Source organism: Hyalella azteca, unplaced genomic scaffold (genome assembly GCF_000764305.2).
Source record: "Hyalella azteca isolate HAZT.00-mixed unplaced genomic scaffold, Hazt_2.0.2 contig5580, whole genome shotgun sequence".
Taxonomy (NCBI): Eukaryota; Metazoa; Arthropoda; class Malacostraca; order Amphipoda; family Hyalellidae; genus Hyalella; species Hyalella azteca.
The window spans coordinates 50,442-76,667 of NW_025935765.1; the positions used below are offsets into that span (position 1 = coordinate 50,442).

The following is a 26,226-nucleotide window of genomic DNA, read 5'->3' on the forward strand; positions in this document are numbered from 1 at the left end:
TTCGAGAGGGTGCTTGCATTTACCGCCGGCATCTCAAGATGGCAGCGTCGGTTATAGGGCGCTCTATTGTGCTTGGCGTCGTCGTTAACGTGAAGAATGGCGCTAGAGGTGCCGAAGTAGTGAGACTGAGACCCTTGCTCAGTTTTGCATACCAATGCAGTCTTTGCGTCACTTTCTCTTGATGCGTTAGTAATGAATCAACCTGAACCTCAAGTAATGCAAATACCTGCAGTCTTTGCGTCACTTTCTCTTGATGCGTCAGTAATGAATCAACCTGAACCTCAAGTAATGCAGATACCTCAAGAGAAAACTAAATGGTCGACTATAGGCAGCCGATGGCTGGCTTCTCTACACGCAAATCTGTATTTCGATTTCGAATTCGCATGCACCCAGGTGATTCAAACACTGCTATAACTAACCTCTGATATGAGAGCACTTAACTAAGTTATTGTCATATCTTATTGTTATTTGTTTTCTCGCTACCGGTAACATAACTAACATTTATGGGGTACTAAGGGAATGTTTTTATTATATTTTATTGAGGTATAGTTAAGTTATTGACTCTTCATACAGGAGCGCTTGGGGTGCAATATCGCTCATCAAAAGTTAGTGCCTTTTGGAAAAAATTATGAGTAAATAAATAAATTCTGACGCACTGTAAGGCCTTGAATTTCGTTTTAACAAAATTTAAAATTTTAAGAACAATAGTTTTTCGGAGCGACCAAGCCTTATCTAAAACGTGAGTCATTGTACACCAATCACTAATAAGGACTTCCTTTAATAATACTGAATTGGAATGAATGGATTTCTTTCGTCTTATTGCAATGAAAAATACTCTAAATTTTGATCTGTAAGAGCAATATGAAACCTGAAATCTTAGTGTAGTGAAGAAAGACTTCTTGTATTCAAAGTGAGTTGCAACTGTGGCAGGAATTAAGGGTCAAGCTGAGCCGATCATTCAAAGACGACAAGCAAAGCCCACAACCAGTCTGTCATTACGGGTCAGATCCATCATCATCGCGGAGGATGAGTCCAGTGGGGAAATGTGAGCCAATTGCCCATAGCCACAGTCGAGCCTTGGCTCTGCTCCGAGGAAACACGAGCCAAACACTTTGAACAAGTACCAAGCTTTTGAATTTATACAGCAAATATTTCCTTGTAAATAATTTTTTAATTCATGTCACTTCAAGTGCACGTATACTCCCCAATACAAAAAAAAAATTATGCATGCATCGTAGCTGCTGAGTCCAAGGAAAGACCCCACGTGGCCATAGGCGGTGTCCAAAATGAACGCTGAGAATGTTTTTCTAGGTTCTTTTGATACAGAAAATGATATGAATATTTAACAGACTTAATTTCATTTGCTGTATTCAGCATTGCTAACTCGGTAAAAATGTGTAATGTATGCGTAAATTAAAGATAAAATTTTGCATTGATGACTAAAACATATAGTCAAACCATGCATTCGAGACATCCTACACATATCACTCGTCCCAACCGCGCTTGGAATAAACAGTATCTCAGACATATCATGCAACTAAACCTTGATTTAGTCGAATATAAGAGACTTCACCCTCCCAAACCACGGTTCTAACATATCCTTATCCTCAACATGTGGCGCTCCGAGTATGAACGCGTTCAAGAACAGACTAGATAAAGCTGTGGAAAAATATATGTTCAGACTTGAAATGCCTAGCACCCTATCGTACCCGGTGGAAGTCTAGTAGCTATCTCAAACTATCGTCAGTCATGAAAAGATCCGGTCAAATGACACGATTTTAGATTTTCTGTGAACAAGTCCGAAAAGTAAAAGAATTTTCGACAGGCCACATCAGGCTTACTCTTCAGCGCCGACATCACTATGTTATGTTTTGTTATGTTATGTCAACCTATACCAGTCCTTGGATCAGACATATCCTAATCCTAGACATATCACCCTATACCAGTCATTGGATGTGACATATCCTAATCCTAGACATATCACCCTATACCAGACCTTGGATCTGACATATCCTAATCCTAGACATATCACCCTATACCAGTCCTAGGATCTGACATATCCTAATCCTAGACATATCACCCCACCAAGCCTCGGTTTCGTAGAAGGCAGCCGAATTATCAGAGAGCGTTATAGTAGCGCAACAGCTGGCGTTTTTGGGGCGACAGAGCGACGTTATGGCTGCCATAAAGATCGTTACAGTGGCTGGAAAAACTCACGGACTGACCGTCAGACGATGTGCTTAACTTCTTGATCTGTCTTTAGTGTGTGCTGACTCAAGTGTAGACTTCTTCTTATATTGCACATAGGGAGTTTTATCAACTTGATTTAATATGGGCTCATGGTTTTCTCGTAGCGGGGAATTATTCAAGCTTTGTATGTATTGTAGAATGTTGTACGGCGAAAACTCAAGCAAATTTAATTTTCATTAGATTGAGCCATTCATACAACTGCAATTTTCAGCATAATATTCTTCCATTTAACAACTATACAGACATATTGAGCAGAGACTCCTTCGTATACCGTTTTTTCAGTCAGCGGTAACGTACCTGCAATAAAATTAGAATGAACCATCTTGAGCTGCCACGAGAGTTAAAACTAGCAAATTACACCATCATGAGAATCTATATAAAATTAAAGATGTATAATTTTTTAACGATAGAATGATAGTCAAAACGAGAGGTTCTTTTAAAATTAACACACACTTATACTCGTCATCGCTTCTTGCGTCTTCAAAGAAACTCGCCGTGACTTGAATTATACAAGCAAACGATTAATTTTTTTATCCAATTTCCATTTGTTGTATCAAGCAAGAAACATTGGACGTCTCAATGTTATTTCGTTGCCAAAGTAATTCAAAATACTACAATTGATTTAAACTTTTTTTATGTATCAATCTATGGTCATTTTTAGACCTTTTTAGTGAAATCGCAAATCTGTGTAACCTTTGTAAAATGAACTTAAATCATTGTAAAATTTGCTTAGCAGAATTTTCATTAAAATAGCTTCAGAAGAAGAAAACAGTTCGGTCGGACTAGCGCGCCAGCACCACCATGCTGCAAGATCAGCATGCTACAAGATCAGCATGCTGCAAGCTGAGCTGTGCCATGTATTGGCTTGTACGTTTTCCCTGGCTTTTGCCTGTCCCCCATCTGGATTTCAGAGCTCCATTTAGCGTCCCTTGTCCGCAAAAATTATCACTGTGCAACGGACTGCTTCCATACATATTCCATGCAAGGCTTCAGCACTTCTGCATGTATTTTTATTCAACCTCAGCACATGGATTTGGATTGATTTCACACGTCTTATTAAATAAGCTCTTGGATGTTGTAAATTATAAAAATCAGCGTCAACCGAGTTCTTGATCACCATTGAAACATAATGGCATTAAAGTGCGATTGTTAATCTCATTTATTATTTGGCTATGTAGCTCATCAAGAGGTAATTATAAGATAAGACTTACAGGAGGTACCATCACGAATAATCAAGGAATTGATTATTTGTTATCAAGATTGAAGGGATATTTTTTCAACCACCAAGATATTGTCCATAAAAATTTTTCCTGACAAATGGGAAAATATTTTAATGTAAAAATAGAAGTTATTGGCTTTATATTCACAATGGTCCTACAATGTCAATTTTTACAATTTCCGCACAATAATATTCATTATAAAAAACTTCGTAATTTCGGATAAATGACCTAATACACATTATTCAAGCTAGAACGAAAATATTACAGCACGAAATATATTTCAACTTAAAAAATTGGTGCATCATTAAGCCGTGATCTTTAGTCAAGTTGATTCCAACAACACACGGTATCTATCTTACCAGTTGGTTGCATCAGCCATGTCAGCCCAACCATTCGCCTGTTCATTCCCGCTGGGCTTGCTGAGCTTGTAGGCTACAGGCAAGTCTGTTTCTAGATTACGTTCATTTGAAGATCTTTGTAATCTGGCGGTGGTAAAGCACCGAGTCCTTTGATGTAAATTAGAGCTGCTGCTGCTACCAAATATTTGGTCAACATTGCCGCTGCGGCGACATCGTGAGAACTGATGATAAAAGAGCGTGTGGTGCATGATTTAAAATAGAATGCGTTGAAATAGTAAGCCTTGCTGGTGCGTGGCGTGCAATTCCGCGTAGAGTGCTACCTCGCAATCTAAATGGTATGCCGCTCGTAGAGAGCTGTCTTCAATTTAAATTCCTTACTGTGTTTTGCACGTAAAGTGAATTTGTCGCCAGGAATGAAAAAAACATATATCTCTTGATAAAATAATATTTAACGATTAGATTTGGAACTGAAATGTACGCGCCGTTCTTCATTCTAAATAATATAGAACTAAGCAAGCCGCAAATGAAGCAAAGCCAATAAATAATATAAACTAACGGGCATCGAGGAGGATTTCATAAAAAATATGAAGCATGGGCTGAAACTTCCATACGAACCTACGAAGACCTTCATGCGTAGGCGGGAATTTTAGATTTTTGTCTTACTAAATTCTGTTACAATTTATACTAAATGAATTTATTATGTATTTTATAAACAACAATTAATTATTAAATCATTTTATGTTTATTAATATGTCGCAACAAATTGCTAGGCCGAAACAAACTTCAAATTTTTTAATTTTTTCAGTTACAAGTTTCTATTTTAAAAATTTTCCGCTCTTATTTTTCTTACAAACTGACAAATTTTCAATCTTGTTCCCACAGACTTGCACACCTGCCTGTTTTAACCTAAAAAAATGTATTTGGAAAATACGTGGTTGGAATATTTAAACATTATTTTGTGAATTTCGAATGAATTTTTCACCCCAAGTTGAGAAGGAATATTTTGTGTGAGCTTCTGTTGACGAGGCGTTTGAAGGAAGCTGCCAGTATAATATACTATATAAAATGCCTATTTGTACTTGAAATTGATTTTCGACATTTATCACATGATATCTCCTTGCTTTCACTTGAATTTTTTTAAATTTAAATACATGGCGCAGAAAACTTCGTTCGCTTAAAGCTGTTCTAGAGTTAAAATTTAAAGCTTCGAGCCAATAATGCTGTTCTGAAAAAAACTCAAAATATACAGTGCGTTTTATTTTTTCTTAATATTTTTAATTTTTACCCCATATCCGATTCCCGTGCTGAGAACAATAATAATCAAAGAAGAAACTATAATCGCGAATTTGCTCCCCTCATTGTCTTTAAACTATTTTGTTCTCCATGTGTTCTCCAAGACATTTGAGCCTCAAAGGAAGACTTGTCTTTCAAAGCCGCCTCCTATTTTGTCACCGGCTGATCGATCAATCATCAAAATTTAAAGCAAAAATTCTATTACTGTTCTTTGATGAGCGGCTGTGAGGCGGGCGACCAGAGTCGATTTATCATCCCCTTAGCGCCGTTAAGGGAAGACTGCTGTTAATGTTGCCTCATTAATTGCGTTAGCCAAAATGTGAGCCGAAATGGCCACAGCTTCTAGCGATGGAGTCCTTATCTCGGATTTTTGTTTAAAAAGTTGTTGAAAATATCGTATCCTTGTCGAATTCCTCGCTGTCTTTACTGGTTGAAACTACTAAATGGCCAGCGGTCGGCGGCTGATGACGTATTAATCATTTTTAATGGGTAACCGAAAAATTATGCGCCGGGCCCACGTACCGACAATTTTCGATCTCCTGAATTTAATCCCAATGATTAAAAAAAAACCAATTAATCTGTGAACGATCAATGAATACATTTTAAACTCAATTTATAATAAGCTAATTTGTTAATTAATTATTATTTACATCTTCGAACGGGGTTAAGCAAAATCAAGATTAATAAAACAAGAGCAAATTGATTAAATGTTTTAATAAATATTATGCAAAATTCGAAGCCAAGCTTCCGATTAACTTGATTTAGTGACTATAGCTATGTTAGATTGATTTGTTATAGTGACCATAAGATAGGTTAGTCGTAAAAAAAAATACTGATTGTTCTGGCACTGATTCCAGACCAGTAAGTTATTAAGTAGATATCATATTCTATTTGACCTCGAAACTGAACTCAATGACAGTCACAGATCAATATGACTTCTTGTATAGAGTACGTGCTTGCATTAATAAGGTGCTACTAGAAATTAATAAGGTGTTGCCGCCTGGTGACGGATGGCGTAGGCTGAATATTCCGTCATACAGTCACGCGATAAAGAAATTAAAATTATATAAAATAGCCCACTTACAGAATATCTATCGATTTTACCCTGCCTTGAACTCACCCGCCACAAACACTTGGAATCCTTTAGTCTCCTCATAGAGTTGTGAAGAGGTTCACCTGCGCGTTCAGGATTTAGATTTATACAAGTTTTAGCGCGAGCAAACAATCGTGCGTGAATCAATCACTCAGTCGGCAAGACAGTGTTTGCCTAGAGCTCGAGGTACGCCTCAGATGAACCAGAGACAGACTTGAGCCTCAGTTTGCTTTGGCTGTTACGAGCACCGAACTTCTCGACTATCGACGCTCGTTAGCTTGCGATGGCTGGAATTTGTCAGCGCTGCTAAGCTCCCTTTTTGAAAATCATGGGCGGATTTTCTCGGCTCTTTGAACGGCCGACGTACGGCCGGCGATGAAATACTCAATTATGTTGTGTTAGTGCGATGTTTTTCATGTGCCTGATCGGTGGCAAGCAGATGGAACACACGTAATAATCACTGAAGTAAATACGTTTTTCAAAATCTTTAATTGTGATTAGAATTTTTCATCTTTTCGTAGCCTTTAAATAGCCGATGGGCGATTGCACCGCCTCGTGGTGAGGTTGTGTGCCAGAACAACCGCATTGAGCTACGATTTTTGTATGTGAGGCATTTAAAAAATAAATAAATCGACCAATAATTGAAAATACAAATTTTAGCCGCAAATTTCCCAATAGATTGTTATTGAAAACAGAAACATTCGTGGCGCCGGATCAAAGGCTTCACAGCTTTTGATCGTCTGAAAGGTAACAATAAATCGAATCATCAATAGTAAACATATTTTTGCAGCAAACAACAACACAATATTTAAATATTTTAGAGCAAATTATATGTAAAACATTGGGCAAATTAATTGATGAAAATGAGTTCTTTTGATCAGGAATCAACCGTCATTATTTCGGCTTTGATTTTCAGTAGGGATATTCGCTGCGTAATGGGCCTTCGCTGAGCTGGAAGACGTAAACCAGACAACGTTTTCTCTGCGTCTTACGCTTTCAGTAACAAAAACAGCTCACCATTTTCATGGGTGTCGTGCACCAGCTCCCTGGGAGGAGCCTCAAAGCACACTGAAATACTAAAATAAAATTTTGAATGCAAATTAACATTAAAACGGGTTGAAAGAGGACGACTTTTGGGACAGTCTAGAAAATTTCTCAGTAATCCCTATATTAGCAAGTTGTTTTTGCTTGATGTTCCAAACCTTCATACGAAAAATCAAATGCTTCAAATTGAGCGCAATCCTTCCATTCTATTGTATTTTAATTTATTCAGTTTTCTGCAATTATATTGATTCGCTTCTCACCATGTCAACTGAAAATCTCCATCACAAAGCCTCTTGAAAGTAATCCTTACTGGCCCCTGCTGCAACCCAGCATTAAATCAAAATTATTTTCGTGCCTTATGAAGCCATTACGTTCCCCTGCATTATTTTTAATACTTAATTGATGGATAGCGATATTTTTCCATCGGATAACACGTACGTTTCAAACCTCCAAGGCAGAGAGCACAGGCTGTTCATACTCGTTCGTGCCGCGTGCATCACTCAAAAGACTCAATTCAGCTCATCCTTCTTTGATGAACCCAAACTTCTTCATCAAGCAAAATAGCTTGATTATTTTCTTAGCTGCAACTAGGATTAAAACTAGCCACCCACATTAGGATATAGGAAATCCTCAACAATTTAAAGCGTCCAATCTCAGGTTGGCTTAAGATTCGCCAATCAAAGTAAAAATTCTGCCAATGCTAACGAATTTATTGACACAAATTTTCGTTTTACGTACACATAAGGCCCGAGCAATATTAGAAGTAAAGAGTACGGTAATGTTATGATATTATTTTCAGCGTCAGTATAGTGAGTGTGTTGGTTGAAAATTATTGTTTTTAATAGATAATATCGAGTTCATTGTATTATTTAATGTTATGGTAGTATATGAGTTTATTGTATTATTTAATGTGATTTGGAACTTTTTACTTCATAGAATTATTTAACGTAATGCCAATATTTCATCTTATTAATTAATTTGATGATAATATTTTACTTCACTGTATTATTTAACTTCATGGCGATATTTAATAACAGCGCATTATTTAGCGCCATGGTAATATTAAATTATTAACTTACAGAGATGAATAAGGTCAAGGTTGGCCATTTAAGGTCAACCAAGGTCAAGGTTGAGCAACTCATTACTGATGATTAATTCATTCAATTAAAACGGAAAAAAGTATGCAAATATGAAATGTAGCATCAGTGTTGCCAATAGTTCTTGGATGGCACCATCAGTGTTGCCAACAGTTCTTGGATGACACCATCAGTGTTGCCAACAGTTTTCACCATTCCTGGCAGCATGCAGTGTTGCCAACAGCTCAGCCATGAAGTAACTCAAGCGCTGCGACAGTTTTGGATCGCCAGTACGCGATCAAGGATCCATAAAGTTTTATGGAGTCGTAAAAAGCTTCAGCCGCCATCCGCTTTCACTTTCTTCTGCTGAGGCGGTAAAGAAAATCAGCTTTCAAAGTCTCCGCATGATTAATTCAAAACTTTAAACGTGTCATTAAGAACTAAGGATTTTTCAAAGGGAATATTACCTATATAATAAGAGGCTCTGTGTTAAAAGAATATGAAACATGTTAGTTTTTAGCAAAGCTCTGTCATATCTCATGCAGGTGAAATCGTTGAAAAAGTACTCACTGCAGTGAGTGACAGAGAGCGGATGGACGACAGAGAGCGGAACGGACGGATGGACGGACGGACGGACATGACGAGCACAATAGGGCATATTTTCCTTCAATGAGAAAATGCGCTAAAAAGATGAACCTAATCAACAGCTTCAGTACTGGAGAAAGTAACATCAATATAAAACGCTGAAAAACTTGAACAGACAGCATGAGTATCAGCATTACTTAATCTGCGCAGCATGACGCTGCCGCGCCTGAGAAACACATGAGCATGAATTGCAGCATCAGAGCAGCATGCAGCATGATAAAGAGAACATCAGAGCAGCATGCAATATGAGAGTCAGAGCACCAGAGTAGCATGCAGCATGATGGAGAGATGCAGCAACAAAAGAGTGTGCAGGGTGTGCAGAGTGAGCAGAGTGTGCAGAGTGTGACCTTATGACCTTATGATGAGTTCGGGACTTCCTAGCCCCCGGTCACGCTGATGCGCCGCCTTCGTCGTCCTCCGTCTCCGAGTCGTCGTCGGATGTAACGTTGGACGTGTTCCGGCTATTTGCCCTCCTTTGGGCCAGCTGATGCAAGATGCTGTTGCTTGTCCCTTGCTGAAGGTAGTTTCACACTACTGGACAATCCGGGATCTTTCTCAACCACTTGTCCAGTCGTCTCTTGAATGTTGCAAGGGTAAACTCCCCTCCTCTCAGCGCTTTTGGCAAGGCATTTAAGAGCCTCGGTCCTACCACGGACAGTGATCCCTCACGAAGAGTCTGTACTCTGGCCGCGGCTCGGTTATTAAATTGGGGAATCCTGCACAGTCTCCCCCTTCTTTCGTTGTAATATGTTATAATTTTGGAGGTCTCACTGTCAAAGTTGGGAGCCAGTCCGTTTATCATCTTCCAGGTGTACAGTATGATATACCTTTCCCTTCTTCTCTCCAGTGAGTACAGTTCCAGGTGTTTCAGCCTTCTCCAGTAGTTCAGGTTCAGCTCCCTCATGCCGCTGATCCTGTACGTGAAGGTCTGCTGCACTGCCTCCAGTTTCCGCACCGCACCCGCTTTGAGTGGCGACCAAAGCTGGCAGCAATACTCAAGATTGGGGAGCACGAGGGCTCTGAAGAGTGTAATCATTGGTGCTGCTTTCTGTGCCATCTGATTCCAAGTAGAGATGTGGCATCCCGATCTCTGTGCGGTCTCTGTATCTCATTACTTCGAATTTGGTGCCGTTGAACTGCATATTATTCACTAGGGCCCAATCGTAGATTGACGATAGATCATCCTGTAACCTCTCGCAGTCTAGGCCATCTGTGATCTTCATCAGCACTCTTGTATCGTCCGCAAATGACGATGTAGATGCGTGGGTGAGTTCTGAGTCAATATCGGCAATGTGGATGAGGAAGAGGTTCGGTCCAAGCACTGAGCCCTGCGGAACTCCGTTTTTTACCTTCGCTTCTCTCGATTTCGAGTTTCCAATTGCGACAGCTTGTACTCTATCTGTAAGGAAGTTGTGGATCCACCTTAACAGGCTTCCTCCTACCCCCAACAGCCTCAGCTTTCTGAAGAGCACCCCATGGTCAACTTTTTCAAAAGCTTTAGCAAAGTCTAGGTATACCACGTCCACGCCAGCTCCCTCCTCCAGCTGGGCCACCAGACGATGATGGTGCTCCAGTAACTGCGACAAACAGGAACGATAACGCCGGAAACTATGTTGTCCGTTATAATACATGTCAGCCTCTTCCATATACCGGACAAGCCTCTTGACCACTACCATCTCAAAAACCTTGATCACATGTGAGGTCAAGGTCACATGTCTGTAATTTTGGGGTCTGTCCCTCGGACCTCCTTTGTGGATTGGCGTTATCAGTCCCACTTTGAGACCCTCAGGGATAATTCCCTCTGTTATCGAGGCTTTCCAGAGCATTGTGAGCGGAGCCCTCAGTGCTCCGACACACTTCTTCAACAGCACTGCCGGAATTCCGTCGGGTCCTGGTGCTGAAAACGTCGCCAATTCTATGATACTTATTTCCATGTCTTCTGGTCCAAACTCAATGTTCTCCAACTCTCTACCACCTGGCAGCTCCTGGAGAACTTCAATTTCATTCTCCTCCCGTGAGTAGCGGGGGTTACTGAACACAGATTAAAACTGAGATCCCAGTAACTCACACATGCCCTGGTCATCTCCGACAATGACTTCGTTATCCTTAAGCGGGCCTACTGGTGTCTTTATTTTAGCCTTGCACTGAGCATATTTAAAAAAATACTTGGGGTTCTCTTTGATGACTTCAACCACTCGCTCTTCCGCGGCTTGTTCTTCCATCCTGTGCGAGACCTGCAGCCTAAGTTCAATTTTCTTGCGCAAATTTACTAGCCTCTGTCTTCTCGTATCACCAGTGGATTCAGCTATTTGTTTATTTAATCGCTTGCGTTTTCTCATAAGGATTCGTCTGTCTCTCGGAATGCTGCGGACTTTAGGCCCTGTTTTTCTCGGTGTATGACGCACACATACCTGTGCTAGTTTCTCACACAGTTTTGTGTAGATTTCCTCAGCATTCATCTCGTGAAACTCTGCTCTCCAATCGATTTCGTCAATTTCATTCCAAATTGCCCCCCAATCCGTTCTTCGATTGTGAAAGTTAAGTCCTGCCAGTCTCTCTTGGGGTATAGACCTGGGCAGGGTTTCAATTCCAATTGTCGTTTCCACCATCACTAAGCGATGGTCAGACAGTGAGGTATCTTCAACCCGGACAGCAACCACCATTCTTTCATTATTAAGAAAGAAGAGATCGAGAATATTGTGTTCTCTTGTCGGCGACCGTACCTGCTGACTGAGCAAGTATTCCGCAGCAAACTTCACAAGTTGGGCTTCTTGACTTGTGTCGCGGTCATCGACCTCTAAGCCGCCAGGGCTTGTCCAACGGATTCGTGGGAGATTGAAGTCCCCACCAATTATCAGGCTGGGGGCTGGGTCACCAAGTTCAGCCACCCTGGTCTCCATTTCCTTAAGGGTTTTGTTGAAATTTTTCGGCGGACAAGCAGGCGGTCTAGAGACTATGGCTACGCTCAGGTCATATTTTTTTATGTGAAGTAGCACGTATTCAACAAAGCCGTCAGAGTTTCCAGATTTCGATCTCAATTCTACAGTGCTTCTTGCGAGGGAGTTCCTAAGGTAGGCAATTACTCCACCCTTCTTTCTCCCTTCTTTCCGGTCCGCGCGGTAGTGTTGAAATCCTTCCATTGTAATTTCTGCATCGAGGATATCTTTCCTTAGGTGCGACTCCGTTAGTGCAATCATAAAGATCCCTAGTAGCTAGGTCATCCCTCCTTCTCCAAGAACTACCCTCCTCACCGCTCCTTCTACCAGTGTTTCCCGCAACCCTATCACTGCCCTGTCTTCCCTGTGATGGTGGGGACTCTGAGGGTGAGGGAGTGGGCTGGCGTCCAGCAGGAGCCCTTCGTTGTGGGGGTGAATCATTGTTGCCTCCAGTGCAGAGTGTGCAGAGTGTGCAGAGTGTGCAGAGTGTGCAGAGTGTGCAGAGTGTGCAGAGTGTGCATAAGGTCATAAGGTGTGTAGAGTATGCAGAGTGTGCAGAGTGTGCAGAGTGTGCATAAGGTCATAAGGTCATAAGGTGTGTAGAGTGTGCAGAGTGTGCAGAGTGTGCAGAGTGTGCAGATATCTGCAGAGTGTGCAGATAAGACATATTACAACGAAAGAAGGGGGAGACTGTGCAGGATTCCCCCATTTAATAACCGAGCCGCGGCCAGAGTACAGAATTTCGTGAGGGATCATTGTCTGTGGTAGGACCGAGGCTCTTTAATGTCTTGCCAAAAAATCTAAGAGGAGGGGAGTTCACCCTTGCAACATTCAAGAGACGACTGGACAAGTGGTTGAGAAAGATCCCGGATTGTCCAGTAGTGTGAAACTACCCTCAGCAAGTGACAAGCAACAGCATCTTGCATCAGCTGGCCCAAAGGAGGGCAAATAGACGGAACACGTCCAACGTTACATCCGACGAAGACTTGGAGACGGAGGACAACGAAGGCGGCGCATCAGCGTGACCGGGGACTAGGAAGTCCCGAACTCATCATAAGGTCATAAGGTAAGGTGTGCAGAGTGTGCAGAGTGTGCAGAGTAAGCAGAGTGTGCAGAGTGTGCAGAGTGGTCAGAGTGTGCAGAGTGTTCGCTATATAAGCACTTGACTGGAGGGCGACAGCACCACTCAGCTCGGTGCTCCGTGTGTTGCTGGCGATAAGCCGCTTCAGTGGCTCCCGCTACTTACAAAATTAAATAAAATCATTACGGATTGAAAATTGTGTCCCATAATAGTGAGTTTCAATATTCAATACGTTGACAATTTTATTTTGAATAAGAAGGGATGCGTATATGTTAGAGTTAGAGCATCGACTCTATATACTTTTTAAAATCATACTGTCCCATATGTTCATAAATTCGTGAATTTTCTTTATTTTCTATTTTCAGAAAATAAACAATGTCTCAGCTTTGAAGAAATATTTTAATTTAAAGTCTACCAATATACATCAACCATGCTTTTTTTCTATAGAATTAAATTGAACTTGAATTCAATTTTCATCCAAGGACGTCGTCAAAGATATTTTTAAAGTCCAACATTATTTGTGCACGTGCCGAAGAAATATTATTACTGGAGCATTTCTTTATATTAAAACCTTGAACAAAAACTGCCTACAGAATTTCTTCTAGTCTATCGAGATCCACGTTCAATTTTGCAGAAGTTCGTGAAGAAAATGTTATCAATTACGCCTGAAGGTAACTTGTTCTCGGTGAAAAGAGCTCGCCTCAAATTTGGCCAACTTTTGGCACTCTTTCTGCCAAAGTGAGTGTAGTATTTTTCTCAAGCTTGAGAGAATAATTCCTTGGCCACACAGCGGCAGATTCTCAACTAAACTTGCGGATAAAACCCAGCAGCTCTCTGCCGGAAGCAACGCAACTTGCCGTAAAAAATCACCCCAGTTTTGGTCTTTGTTTCAAGCACTGAGTGGCCCACGCCACCAAGAATATCATTCACAAAGTAAAGTCTCGTCACGACCAACCGCTCCTGTTTCATAAAATACACAATCTTTCGCTCGGCTGCATTTGCATCGAGTTCCCGAGTGCCTTTGATTTTACCATCGAAAATTTCCGTACCAAAACTTCCCTAACTTGGACATTTTTGCTTTAAAAACGGCAAGAAATTCTGTCGGCTGTGAATCTTCTCACCTTACGGTCTCGGCACATTGACGCGTGAATAGAGATGACTTTAATCCATTCCTTACATTGTATAGAACTTTATATACAAGAGTTGTTAGGCATTAAACACAGCTATTGTATAGACACAAGTCTATACACAAATTAAACTTATATTCGCGTCTTGCGCCTCAGATCAAGTAGACTTGAGAAAAGAGTTCGAGCACGCGTTCCCGTAAATCTGGAGGAATACAGTACATACAGGAATACAGAACAGTACAGCTTCGTCGTATCAGACGAATACTCTGGCCCAACATAACTGTAATAATAAAGAAACAAAACTCTAAAGCGTCCAGCAATAGAAAAGTACGATTTATATGGTTATAATAAGATTTCGGGCATCGACAAAATGGATACAATTATGAATAAACAAGTAATTAATCAGACAACACACCTCAAAAACATACCGTAGATGCAAAGAATTAATTAAGTAGAAGATCCAGATCCGCCAGAAAGATCCAGACGGTCCCTTCCGAAGAAACAGTTATTATCAGGGGACACAAGGAAAAAGGCTGTAGCAAATCTGAATCAAAGTATCAACTTTAAAGAACCTAAAATTTCATTTCATTGTGTCACTTCAATTTATTGTACTCTCTTAAACCCACCTTAAAATCTTTTGCGACCAGCAGGTTATAATTTTAAGAGACAACTAAGAGGCCATATATTGGGGAAAATATGAAAATGGATTTAGAGGCAGGCTCCGAAGCAAATGATCATATAAGCTTGAACAAGAACTCGGTTCTTCGTATAAAGGTAGGAATACATATTGAGGTATTCAATTAAAGTTAGAAAGCCTGAGACCAAGGTGATTATACCACAGTGAAGGACAAAACCCAAAGTTAAGTCGGTGTCTGCCTCCTAAGTAAAGTAAGAGCGAATATGCATTTAAACGTAAATAAACGTAGCGGAAACTGAGAGCGATCACATAAAGCAAAAATTGAATTAAAAAGATATGGCGTTAAATGCAGACTGCTAAACGCACAAGATAATAGCTAATTCACTATCAAGTTACAATGCCAAATACACTATTTACAAGCCCATTTCTAGCAGTAGGTATGAAGAAAAAGAACGCCAAATGTTCTTATATAAGAAATAAATAAATATGAGAAATAAATAAATTTCCAACACTAGCTAGGAAAGCGTGTGGATCTTAACTGACATTTATTATAGGCTGGAGAATTTTAAGTTAATTGACTTATTGTCACCAACAGAACATGGACTAAAGTGCGAGAGGATACCACAGAAACTCGATATTCAGTCTACAGCGCTCGATGTGTTATTGCGGAAGTGTTACTTCTGTGAACGCAAGACAATGTGCAGATGCAGAAATTTAATTTTACCAGCTATTCGCTTAACATATTCACTGTTTAGTACCCCAACTGAACGTCTCCTTTTAATTATCTGTCATTGCTTGGGGCTCATTTGCGAGCATTCAAAAGTAGGCTCAAATGTGTCGTGGAAGAGATAGCTGCATAATGCATATATCAAAAGCGGTAAATTTTGATGTTAAGCAATATTTTACTGAGTAATGTCCACAATTTCGAAAAATTCTTGAAATAAATTGAATTCATATTATAGTCCAGAATTTCACCCTCGAAAAATAAAAAAAACTTTTGAAATAATAAATTAATATGCACATCGAAAATTTACCTCTCCATGCTAAAAATGGAAAGTGTGGAAGTCCTATGCTCATGAAGAGAAGCATCAAGTGAATATTCTATGAACAGAAGTATTTATCCTATTTATTAAGGAAAAACAATAGAAAAGAATTGATAACTTTGCAAATCATTTGCCATTCTATGCAGTTTACTCTAGAAGCAATTCATCAAGTCCATACCACATCTTGGTCTGTTTGATTTGAGAACGACAAAAAACTGCAGTAATCCAAAAAATCAATTACATAACAGTTCCCAGACCAAGAAGGTAAGGGTCACTAAAGGAAATCCTTAAATTGTTTTCGAATGACTGGATCAACCCTTAGCTGGATTGAAACTCATGCACGTCTTATGCGAGGCCGTTGAATAGTCACCAGTTGTCCTGTAAAAGCCATCAATAGTTCACACAGAGTTTCATCTCAAAATTTAGATAATAAATTTCATCTTGTAACGGTAATACCTACGTTATAAACTGGCCGTTTAAATTGCAGACATGGTATTCCTGCCAACTACAGCCGTGGCTGAGCCGTGTCAGGGCCGGTTAACCGACGGCCTTCGTCGACAACCCGCCTACATTTTCAGAGGAATACCAGTGAATGACAGAGAACCTGCACTAGACGGCGTCGTGTCGAGACAGAGCAGTGAGGAGGAATTGCATCAGACGGCAGAAGTGACAGGCAATAGGGTGTTTCATTGGAGCGCTGTCTGAAGGCCCCAACATGCTTCACCACCTCTGCCGCCTGACTTCATTGCTGCTCCGCTCGCATGCTGCATCCTTGCTACTCTTAATTGCTATCTCGGTGCTGCATTGCTGCTGCTGCAGTTGCTGCAGCTAATTGCTGAGTTTTGCTGTGTTTGTGCTGCATTGCTGCTGCTGCTGCAGTTGCTGCAGCTAATTGCTGAGTTTTGCCATGTTTGTGCTGCATTGCTGCTGCTGCAGTTGCTGCGGCCAATTGCTGAATTTTGCTATGTTTGTGCTGCATTGCTGCTGCTGCTGCAGTTGCTGCGGCTGATTGCTGAGTTTTGCTATGTTTGTGCTGCGTTGCTACTGCTGCAGTTGCTGCGGCCAATTGCTGAATTTTGCTATGTTTGTGCTGCATTGCTGCTGCTGCAGTTGCTGCGGCTGATTGCTGAGTTTTGCTATGTTTGTGCTGCGTTGCTACTGCTGCAGTTGCTGCGGCCAATTGCTGAGTTTTGTAGTGTTGGGGCTGTATTGCTAATGCTGCTACTCATTGGGGGAAAATCATGCGCACTCACCACAAATAAATATAAAGTTTGATCACAATTTTCACGTTCCAAATTTTCTCAACGAAATTGAGCGCATTTATAAGCCTCCAAAGATATATTTCTAATTCTACTCGATGCGTAAAAGTTTTTAATCTTTGAAAATTCATTTGTCATATTTAAATTCATTAGTCATGAATCGGAGTGTTCATCGAAATTAACCAAATTCAGTACCCTGAACATAAATCTCGTTCAAGTCAATATTTGTGCCCTACTAATAAGTTCTCACACTTCAACAATTCAACAATGAAATGTCAAATTTTGTTGAGAAATCATGATTCGCGTTTAGAGTAGCCTCACAATTTGTAGCTCCTTCCGTTCAAATAAATAAATATGGTCCGGTTACCGTAGAGTTTGCAGCGCAAGCCAGCGTCAGCGCTTGCGGTTGAGGCGTGACCTCAAAGACGTGATGTGAACCTCCTGTTCTCAACCGCCTAACGGCCGTGATCGTATAGTGGTTAGTACATTGCGTTGTGGCCGCAATAACCCAGGTTCGAATCCTGGTCACGGCAGGTGGCAAATTATTTTATTAAGAAGGCTTCGTTTCAAAATGAAAGAATGAATGAAATGGATATCGATTTTGAAAAGCCCAGCAGAAATTCCGAAAAGGTATATTAGTGTTAACATTCTAAATTAAAGGATTTTAAAACTAAAGTTGAAACTTGATTGCTTAAAAATTGTTTACTCAATGAACAAGATAATGATATTAATCTATGAACGAAAAGTATAGAAACTTCTTAATATTATTACTAACATATAATTAATTTCTGACATGACCGGGTAACCATCTTTGTGCGTCTCGTCTCAATTCTGTATTCGCTAAATCCAAGTGACGCTGTTCCTGGTATATCGTCTCATGATGTATTGATCACATAAGATGATCACACATCGAAAAAACATGGAGTTAGGTACTGATACGAGTACAAGATTTATCTGTTTTTGGTGCAGAACACCAGTACAGAAACTAAGATAATGAACTCGGGGTCGAGGAGGCTATCACTCAAACACAAGAAGATGGTCTGTGATTTGGAGGAACATTTGGTCTACGCCCCACAATGACCAGGTGTGTACTATCTACCCGATCAATTGATATTTCACAGTAAGAACACTACCGTTGTCCTTTGTAATATGACCTGCAAGTTATTCGTGCGAAGTTATGGCCGCCTGACACTACGTCCCAAACAAATTCTAAGGAAACTAAGGACAATACGAAGTCGGATTGTCAGGCGGCCATATTAAGCGCCACCTGACTGATAATATATATTTCTACCTGAGGACAGGGATTCGTTGACTAAGTGCGTGGGGATAAGTAAAACACAATCTGTCACAAAACTTATCTTGATACGAGGTGGCAATACATGAAAATACAATTCAGGTCTGCCTATGACGATCGGAGTAACTCGAACGAATGTTACATGGCTGTGTGCTAATTAGTTACTGTGGCATTACTAAAATTGCCCAGCTCTTCTATAGACTTATGACTTCTGTCCACAAGTTCTTGTACTCGCGACACATATGCTGTAAAAGCTGTCGACTCAGCGTCTGAGTGAAGGTCTCAGTGATGCAGTGGACTCAAAGTTTACTAAGTATATATGCTGGTAAATTGAGGATGAAACATGAGGATTTGTATCCACAAACTACTCTCGGACAGTTAAGACTTAGATGTTATTGTTAGGTTTTATCGTGCGTTGTAGGCACGAACCATTTGTTTGATGAATCAGTAATAAGTTCTATCTCTCATGCAGAGAGATCTCCGTAGTCTGAAATTTATACCTAAACTCTTAAACATATATTTTGTGAACGTTTAATCGCCGTATGTATTTACTGTCCTGTTTGGGTTGGGCCACGAGAAGTGTGATGAACATGGATAACTTTGGAGTTGATCAAATATTATTTGAAATGTAGTATGTGGACGGTTAGATTTCAGAAGCTTGCGTCAGCGAAAGGTGTCAAAATATCGGATGCGTCAATTACTTGAAGCTCTCACAATGGCAACAAACTTATAATATGTTATGTCCAGAGCATGAAGCATATGTAAGATTTCACACATGCTTCGAGACTTAGGCATAACATATAAGTTTGCTGCCATTGTGAAAGTTTTAAGTAATCAACGCATCTGATATTTTGATAATTTTGGGTTGAAGCAAACTTGTGAAATCTTACATATGCTTCGTGCTTTGGACATTGCATATAATTTTGCGAGAGATCAATCATGAATTCGATCTGAAATTATCAGAATGCAGAGTTTGAAACGATTCTGTACAAGATCTTTGTAGTAGACTTGCAGGATGCCATGGAAAACGACTAATCACGATTCTAGGATGCCTGCTAGTCGAGATTCACGAACTGAGCTCACGAATCTCCGTAGAGTTTGTAGAACCGGTTGCGGTGGTGCGGAGCGACATGAAATACGTGACGTCAGCCTACGTATCACAACCGTTCAGGGGCCGTGATCGTATAGTGGTTAGTACATTGCGTTGTGGCCGCAATAACCCAGGTTCGAATCCTGGTCACGGCATCAAGCGGGTTCCTTTTTATACTATCTAATTCCAGATACTTTTTTAAATAATCAAAATTGTCGTTAAAATTGTGTGTAATATGATATTTTTCTCACTATACCAGCTTCTGAGTTACATACATACGAAATTTTTTGCAGATTGAACCATAGTTGACTTAAATTAAAGATCCTGCGCTTAAAGCTCAATATTGGAATAAAATTTCCCGTCAATGGCACATGCATCGCAAGCAACGTGATTCGTAACGACCCATGACAAGCGGCATATCTAACTGACAGAATTAAAAAATCACAAAAATTAACACGTGTAAGCGATTTAGAAAAGCATTTTTACCGTTAAAAAAAGCAAAATCAATCAGTATTAAGTGATTTTAAAAAGCGTGAGTTAAGTGTAGCATCAAAACAGGAGAGACTTGCAAGTCGTTACATTAGGATGATTGCGATAGAGAACTAATTGAGAGTAACGGAAGAGTGAAAACGTGTATGATTGTATGATTATAGCTTCACACAATAAATGCCAAATTCCAGTCAAATCCCTTGAAGAACATCTATATGTTAAGTAAAATGCAAAGCCTGACTTTATACCTGTACATTGGCGCTCGCCACGCGAACCTTAAAGTCAATCTTCAGCTGTGAAAATTAAATTTTTAGTTTCCGGATAACATAATAACTGCAATTCATAAAATTTTGTCTCGTATGAGAAAGAGAATATTCTAAACGACTATCTAAAATAAATCACGTATAATTATGGAGGAAATGGTTGTTTAGATCCTCAGCGAAGGAAAAAATTTTCGAATGAGACACCCGGCTGCACACGACCATATTTATTTCGAATATACTTTTGATTTCATAATATATATAGGGCTACATTCACAATATATTAATTTATACATCTCACATATTTTCACTGCAACATAAATATGCGAAAGAATAGAATAGTAACTGCGATTTGGAAATTATTTAGGTATCATTATTTTATGTTTATGTTGATTACCGAAGCAAAAAAATAGAAAAGTATATTGTTGTAGTGGCCGGAAAGAAGATATGCGTACAGGTAGATTCTGGCGGGAAGTAAGTATGTTGAGATTCGTAGTTAGGTATGACTAATTACTACATTTTTATTATTTTATACCTAATAATTATCATGAATTTGTACTTAACATACGTATATTTTTGCTTTATTCCAGAAACTTTCACTGCTGGAGTATGGAGTTGAAGTGTCCTGTGATTCCCGGAGCGAAATATGCCGTGAACATTGGTTGTGAATTTGTGAAGTGATTCATGCGTATTTGGCTATATTTTATTAAGTTATAGATAGTTTGATTTTGTTTTTTAAAGTTGAAGGGCGTGACTGCAAAAAAAATCACAGTAGGACAAAATTGCTAACGACAGAGTAACAAGATAACGAAAAACTATTAGAGAAAGAAACAGAACGGAATGGAACCTGAATAGCCAAAATTCAAGCCAAGAATTTAATTTGTAATGATGGGAGGATTTTACATGCCAGATATTATAATGGTTACCGCCGCCAATTTTAAGTTTGACGAAAATTGTGGTCTACAATCGTAAGTGTTCCGGCAACATATCGTGGCCGATATAAGTTTTAAATCGACTATGGAAAGTGAAGGACTCGCACGACATCAAACTATATCGACTTGATTTGAAGGACGCCATATAGATGAGTGTTACGCATATAAAAGAAATGGATTGAATTTCATAAGAATTCCTTGAGTGAGAGAGAAGTTGTGACAGATGCTGAATAATCGATTAAATCGCTAGTATCAGCTGGCATATCGGCAGTGCAAGGTAGACTGTGCACGCTGTACGAAAAGGTTAAGAGATTGACTTGGAATATTGAGAGTACATCGTAGTTATCTTACTATGTTATGAAAACTATAACTATGGTTACTTTTTGATTTGAGAGAGTTAACAGGTAAGTGCAGTTAAGCAAGTATTTTTATGCAAGCGCAGTTACTTTGAAGGTAGTTTTGCTTGCTGTTAAGGTTAAAGAGCAAATTCGTGCAAACCTTAAGGGAAAAGAAAGCCACCGTTATTTGGGTTGCAAGGAAAGTAATTGTTGAAAATAAAGTTGGGGGTTTGATTGTTTTAAATCAAAAATAAAACTGTAACTAAATTTCGACTGTATAGGTACCGCGTAAAAGTTACTGTTAATTGAGCTATGATGATATAAAGTAGTAATCATGCATGTAGGCAAGATAACAATTAATGAATACTCCTTTTGATTTGAAACAGACAGTTATCCTTCAGCAACTATCAGATTTTCATAAGCCAATGTTTACACGATTTTCATACATTGAATTATTTAATGCCAGAATTACTTGCATCTTCTTACTACAAATGCTCTTATTTTGAAGTTCATGACCAAATACAGCGATCGCATCCGAGTCTTAAGTGTCAAATCTTCAAGCCCAAGTCGCTACAATAGAATCAATCTAATCAGATTTGAGATGATGATATTCAAGGTTAATTTAGCTAATCCGGGTCAATGTCTGACACTCACCCCGAACAATATCTATCCATTATTCACGTCCACTTCGGGTAAACACTGCAACTGGAAATTCTTAGCTTAGATGAATATGTGCAGACCGTTTATTTTATCAAACTATTTGCTAAAAACAAACAAAGGAAAATCAAATAGGGTATTGTGTTTTAAATGGGATTGTTGATGGAAAAATTGTTTCTTAAAAACTAATAACGTCAGTCCCTGCCACAATGACAACGATACTTACTATAATTAAAATTGTAATACGCTGGAGCATCAATGCGAAAGCAGGTTCATTAGAAATGCAAATCCTTATGTCAGAAATTTAATGTCACTTTACTATTGATAGCTTGAATTTCGTTAAAAAAACATAATTCATACATGTATGTTTAAGAAATAATATCTGCAACTAATTATTAAATATTTTATTACTAGAAGCACTGCCTCTTCTTCCGTGACCAGGATTTGAACCTGGGTTATTGCGGCCACAACGCAATGCACTAACCACTATGCGATCAAGGCCTCCGGGCGGTTGAGAAACCGAGCTCCATATCACGTCTCTGTTTGTCACGCCTCAACCGCAAGCGCTTAAGATAGCTTATATCCGCAAACTCTACGGTGACCGCACCACATTTCCTAAAACCGTTCACATTTTTATTTATTGTAGAATGTAATTTGAAAATAGTGCTTGAAGTTCGCGTGGTGAAATTAGATTCGTCGATTTCAATCTTAGACCAAATATTGAAATTACATTTATAATATAAATTGTTAAATAAGATGTAAATCAAATTATTTAATCCTGTTTTCAAATCATCGTTTCTAAACTCAAATAAACAAATTCCGAATCGGGTACAATGCACCAATTAAATGAATGGCTCTAACAAGAATTGTATTAGCACTTTATATTTATCAACAAGAATTTAAATTTTGATCTTTAATTATTTCATTTTGTCCCATATTTTTTTCGAGTCTCGCGATCACTCGGCAATGAAATAAACATTGCATTTTGTCTAGGATTGGCCGTCATCTATTGCAACATTATTTCAATGAGCCAATAAGGAAACAGGTTTGATGAAATAATATTGTGATTTTTACATTTTCGTGCGTATTCACAAACCAGTTCGAATGTATGGTCAAGATATTTTCTGGTAGAAATTGGTAATAATCATTAAAATAAATCATTTTTGTTAATCAACGTTATGATAATAAAAAAGCCCATTAGAGAAAGATATTACCTTAATTAATGTGCTCGTCATTGATTAAGCTCACCCATCACAACAAGAATGTTGATCTTTTGAACATTTTCAATACTTTTTTTAGAGTTATTTATAGTGGCTATATGTTCGATTTATTCACAAAATACGTACAGGTGCTTTTATTGGTCTTGGTAGGTTGATTTTATTCTGGAAATATGATGTTCTTGAAATATAAATGAATTTTTTATTTCAATATATAACCTGTCGTTTATACTGCGATGAAGCTTCTTGCGAGGGACTACTGAGAAAAATTAACCGGTCGAATGGTCCTAAATAGTGACACACTTACTGCACGAAACACTGATATGCCCTTTATACCGGGCCAAAGTGTGTCAGGATGACACACTCCAGGATAAAATACATGGCTGTTTGGATAAAGTCTAAATCATTTTGTTAGTTTTTTTCACTCTGTTGCCGGTAAAAAGGAATGTCGTCACGTCTACTAAAAGATGAGGCGCCAGATTTAAAAAATGAGTAAATGTGCATGTACGTTATGTGATAATCGATTAAAAAATTAGAATTATGACATTTGTAAAACTAAACAATTAATATAACTATTACTAATAAGCTGTATACCGACAATTACTAATAAATTTAATGAACATTCCGTATGATTTCTTTTAGCTCATAGATGGTTGTCTTTGAGCACTCAATTAGGCTGGTGAAATTAGAGGGAAATTTTCAATATCTAGTGTATGTATTAATCTAGTAATATATGAAAATGCTTCACAGTATATAGAACGTTATAGAACTCATTAATTTGCTTGTACTAATTTTGGCATGATTTACCTAGACTGTATTGTAATGTTTATGGCTAAAAATTAAATCAAAGTCAGAAAACCATAGCGTTAACAACTTGAAACACAATCCATGTCACTAAATTACTCAACTCTCATTTCATTACCTTGCTGGTCTAAATTCAATCCGAATTCGTGATTGCAAAACCGGGGCGCAGTTCGGAAGGCGTTAGACGCTCATGTTAACACGGCTACGGGCACTCAAATAAATTAGAGAGACTTGTCAAAAAAAACAGGACACTTCTTGCTCTTGGGTAGGTCATTCTGACCCAGTTTTGCCCGGCAAAAGAGCGTCTCAGTGCTACTTTTGCTCTCTGCTAGAGCTGAAGGTAAGAAAGTGGGTCATTATTTGGATAAAATTACCCCATGCATTTCTGAGTGTCAGAGGCACGAGCTCCACTTGTTACTGTAAACGGCAATGCTGTTTGAATTCACAGTATGATTATTTGGCACTTTGTTTACCAGTACTAAATCAGTAAATCTTTGTTTACCAGTACTGGGCAGGGTGGCCCAGTGGTTAAAGTTCAGAGTACCAAGATTGGCGCAGAGAGGCGCGGGTTCGATCCCAGCTCTGTGCGCCAGTTTCTGGTCAGAATCGGCAAGGAGGCCGGGCGGTTAAGCACAGCAGAATTGTAGCAGTGAGTTGCGAGTTCGAGACCGCAAAATGCTGTGAATGTTCTGCGATGTTAAGAATCGGCGACAGGCCTACGGCCTAATAACGCTGAAACCGCTATTATTATTTATTATTATTATAAGTGAGGACCTTTGGCCAGAGACTGATTAATTAATTATTTAAGCCCAATCAAGATAATCTTTCGTTTATTGATGAAGATTTTATCTTTTGAATGGTTATCCGCAGCTCATTATGAGGTGGCCTATATAAAGGCTACAATAATCAGATAAAACATTGTCTGTATTGCAGTATTAAAAAGTTTTTGAACGCGTACCTCAGAAGACCAGCCAGTTAAAAAAATCTTCATATACTGTTCGGGTTAAAAAAAAGACCCTAACTGTTTAGTAATAATAATTTTAATAAATAATAATATGAATTTTTAGTTTTAGAGTCAACCTGACTGTTCACGTCCACACTCAAGGAACGCTGCGTTAGTTATTGTTTGGTGCGGAGTCGTGACGGGGGAAAGTTTAGGGCTCGAACTTGGAACATTAAATAAGGAATACAATTGGTCTTTGAATTCCCCTAGAAACAAGAACAAGGTTTAGGTTTAAACTATGACCATGAGCCGCATATTGATCATATTGATGCTTGGGCCTGGTTGGCTTTCAGTAGCACAGCAATACCATTATAATCTTAACTTGAAATAATATATTATTGATTCGGATTTTAACTCCCAAAAACTAATTCATCAACTTAGCTACACTAATTTGTCAATCAAAATTCATAAGTTGGAAATATATAATTGAGCCATGATGTGAGTTTTCAAACGTAAATCACCAGGCATATATTAATAAATGTTGTCATTAATCTTAACCTGTTCATCACTACTGCTCATTATACAGCTCAAAAATCACCTCAGGTATCAAGTAAAGAGCTTCATTTGTGTGGTCTCACTCAGCAATTAATCCCCAATTACCAGGTAAAGAGCGTTGTTTGTGTGGTCTGACTTATAAGTTGATATCCCTGCTCGTATCACGAAGCACCGATTAGATCTCAATATTCAGGTAAAGGTAACAGTCTTCAAAGTTCGTCTTGGAACAAAAGAATGGCTGATTTCTGATCACTAAGAACAAATTTACACGAATTAGTATGATAGAATCGGAAGCATTCAATTTCTACACGTGAATTTATACTGCATGATTTACACATATATTCTGGATCAAATTTTATGGCCATGTTCAATTAACGTTAATTTTCCCATGTCCATAAAAAATCTTAGACTGTTAAATAAGGTTATAGTCTTCCCACCGATAACTGCTGTTTAATATAAAGAGGGCAAATTCACTGGTCGCCGTCTGGCCACTAATGGTCGAACGTTGACTTGAGCTACAAGGACAGGTCTCCCAAACTCCAATAATCACCGAAAGTTGACTTTCGTCGCTTAAAAAATAGCTG

General features: G+C 39.0%; 2 non-coding genes across 2 annotated transcripts; both read left to right on the forward strand.

Moving 5' to 3' along the window:
* Nucleotides 1-17,524: 17,524 nt before the first annotated feature.
* Nucleotides 17,525-17,596, forward strand: Trnah-gug. The gene has a single exon. It is a non-coding gene; the product is annotated as a tRNA-His (tRNA).
* Nucleotides 17,597-19,530: 1,934 nt separating this feature from the next.
* On the forward strand, nucleotides 19,531-19,602 carry Trnah-gug. The gene has a single exon. It is a non-coding gene; the product is annotated as a tRNA-His (tRNA).
* The last annotated feature ends 6,624 nt before the right edge of the window (nucleotides 19,603-26,226 follow it).